The following is a 3411-nucleotide window of genomic DNA, read 5'->3' as shown; positions in this document are numbered from 1 at the left end:
AGTGAGAGAGAGAGAGAGAGAGAGAGAGAGAGAGAGAGAGAGAGAGAGAGAGAGAGAGAGAGAGAGATTTATTTGTACGTCGTTGACGCTGGTTCGAGTTCATCTGTCGTCAGCAAAAGAAATACAGATGAGCAGCTTGAAAAATATGGGACCAACCTATGAATAATAAAGCAGGTTCCATCTGATAATACACTCACGAATGCAATCAACTAATTGCTGATGGTTGGGCGTACCACATACCAAGCGCAGACCAGAAGAGATAAAAATACATGTATCCATACGCAATACATCACTGTGATGACCCCTCCCCCACCCACATTACGTTCATTTCAGCATCACAGAAGTAATGATTATAAATATTTTACAACCCCATCGACACAATTTAGTTCATTTAGGAGGCAGGCTGCTTCCATCCTGCCTATCAGAGCGCACCCAACTAGAGTGGGATACAACATTAGTAGAAGACGGACAGAAATACATGCGAGTACTCAATTTGAAAAAAAACCCCCAACTCTCTCGTGGGAATCGAACTCATAATGTTCTTCCACTTGCAACCCTGGAAACCTTACGATATCATTATGCCACATACATCAACGTAGCATAACAGGGGCCAAAATAAATGGGGGGGGGTTAGACTTATTCAGCAAATTTTAGCTCATTCTTACTTCCCCCTTCTGTAATCGTGACTTTAAAAAAAAAAACTGGGCGAGGAATGGTGGGAGGATCTGAAGCGGAACTTCTGGCCTACAGGCCCCTTTGCATATTGAGGAGGACTTTGCGATACCGTCAGCTCCGGGTTCAACTGAAGCGACGAACTCAAACTGTTCTGGATAGGTGTAGACCAGAAAATATTTCTTTGACAAAACATGTTATGACGCAGACCATACAGAAACGTTCTCCAAGTAACCTTGTCAGTCCTTTATATCCTCATATACCGCTATATATTTACATAAAAATATATACCAGTAGCAAACAACACACATTATGCAGGAAACAAGAACGATACACTTCAAACATTCATAAAATTGATCTAAAGAAGCACAAGATATCTTTGCTTAAGAACTGTTTATAGACCAATGCACTCTAATAACTCGAGTCTAATCAATACTTTTACAAGACATAGAAACTAAGAAGGCTGGAGACAATGGCAAAAATGGGTGGTAAGGGATCCTAAAAAGTGCGTCCAAGTAAATCGCAGTGGGCGTTCCTCCAGTTCCCACAAAACGCAAACTACCATTATTGTATTCAAATTTATTATTGTCCAAGAGGCGAAATGTAGAATACCTTTTTAAAAAACGGCGTCCTATTGTCACCAAGAGCAGAAATAGGAACACTTTCCGGCCACGTGAAGCAACTTTGTATGACCTTATTATTTAGCATTTTATGGCGTGGCACCCAGGGCGCCAGTCGAGGTGCCCCAAGCTGATTTTTTTAAAAAGGCGCAGTAAAAGTAATGAACTGTGTACACATATTTCTTCAATGCGGCTGTCGACAAAGCTTTGTGGATATGGGAAAGCTTCCAACTATTTACACATGTTGTATTATAAGTACACTTGATTTGTTCTAAAGGCCACCTGTCCAAGACGGTCAACTCTGTAAACGACGCCTATCAATTCCCCTTCCCTCCTCACTCACCCCCCCCCCTCCTTGCATTTTTTTTTCACTTCATGATGACACTGTCAAAGACGTCTAACTATCCAAGACAACCACTTTTGTTTGCTTGTTTTAGTAGAGGTTTTACGGCGCTCGCAACTGCACAAAGTCATATGAGCGCCAGAAGATAAGATGTGTTACAAGAGAGTAACAAACATAAAAAAGAAGGAGGGGAGATAAGGACGATAGATCTATGTTTGATAGGAAAGAAGAAGCAAACCACACCAGAGAACCCGCCAACCACCCACGACAACCACTTTTCTTTTCGACAACTGGTGCCCATTTTTGACAATTCCGACAACAACCAGACGCAGTAAGTCAGAACCGGTTACTGAAACACCTGTTGGCAGCCATACAAAAATGGCATGCTGTTTTATTCTACGTCACAATATGGATTTTATAAGCTTATGGCTATCACAAAATCATTAGAACAACGAGGTCCACACTTCCACTACAACGTGGCTTGCTGATACGTCAAAGTGTGATCCCTGCGCTAAAGCTGAACGACCATCAGGGTCTTGAAGAAAGTATACAACCACTATTGGCCTAAAGACAAATGGAGGCTCAGTCAAATCACTTACGGCTTATCTTGCAGGCTAACTTTATAAAAGCAACAAGCAACACGTGATTATTGATTGACTATTTCTAAAGAAACCCACTACATTTCTAGCTGCGCACATCCATGAGTGGCAATGAGCTCTAAATGCTCTAAATATGGCAAACACTTCTCTGCCAGAATTGGTCTCATTGGTCACAACATAGATCTACGCCACAATTCATCTTAATGCCAATCTCTTCTGTTTCACCTCTACAGAGACATTGGTCATCGTCAGAAGTCGGGGAGGGCGAAATATTTTAATTATTATTTCAAAAGGTAAGTGAAATGTATCTTACCTTCTGTGATCAAAGCTCGGGATTCAGGACGTCAAGGAAGTAGAATAATTCTGCTGAAGAGAGATATCACGCCACAAATACTACCACTACTACCGGATCACGAAATTATCCAACCCCAAAATAACGACGATATGATCACTTTCAAGTAGAGTAACACACGAGTGACTGAGCGAGGGAGACGGAGAGAGGCAGGGAGAAGTTGTCTGCGAGCTCCGAAGTATCACCGGCGATTGCACACGCACACACACACACGCAAACACACACACACACACACCAGAAGAAGGCGCGATAGACGGACGTTGACGCCCGCTGCGATATGAAGGCGGCAGGGACTGGGAGTTCTGCTCTGTTGGTTTTCGCTTCTGCTACTGCAACAACTAACGTCGTCGCCGCTAGCCTTGGTCGTTGGAGGGAGATCGTGGGCGGTTTGGGTCGGGTCGGTCGCCGGTCCAGCCCTATAGTTGTGGTACAATGCTTGTGTGTGTGTGTGTGTGTGTGTGTGTGTGTGTGTGTGTGTGTGTGTGTTTGGCGTACATGTGTGTGCACATGTGTGCGTGTTATGTGTTTGTGAGTGTATATGTGTATATGTGTGTGTGTGTGTTTGTGTGTGTATTTGTGTGTGTGTGTGTGTGTGTGTGTGTGTGTGGTAGGGCTGGATTCTGCTCGGTTAATCGAAGGCTTGCAAAGCAGCGGACGTCTTGCGCTAGAGGCTTGCGAGCAGACTTGTGGTTTGATTTGCCTCCCGCTTGCTACCGGAGGGAACTTCCGGTGAGTTGTGACTCGCGGACAGTCCTACTGTACTGTGTTGTGACGTCGCGAACTCTCGTGGCAGTGGGCTCAGTACATATTACAGAAGATTCTCTG

The 3411-nt window shown here is 44.0% G+C and overlaps 1 protein-coding gene across 1 annotated transcript in view; it reads right to left on the bottom strand.

Moving 5' to 3' along the window:
• Positions 1 to 2880, bottom strand: part of LOC100533528 (gelsolin) — a 55709-nt gene extending 52829 nt beyond the window's left edge. Inside the window, exon 1 of the mRNA XM_013083598.2 lies at positions 2548 to 2880. The gene's annotated coding sequence lies outside the window, so the exon portion shown is untranslated. The remainder of the gene's footprint in view (positions 1 to 2547) is intronic.
• Positions 2881 to 3411: the final 531 nt, after the last annotated feature.

The sequence above is a fragment of the Aplysia californica genome, unplaced genomic scaffold (assembly GCF_000002075.1).
Source record: "Aplysia californica isolate F4 #8 unplaced genomic scaffold, AplCal3.0 scaffold00244, whole genome shotgun sequence".
NCBI lineage: Eukaryota > Metazoa > Mollusca > Gastropoda > Aplysiida > Aplysiidae > Aplysia > Aplysia californica.
The sequence above is the reverse complement of the archived record's forward strand: the minus strand, read 5'-3'. Positions and strand labels throughout refer to the sequence as shown.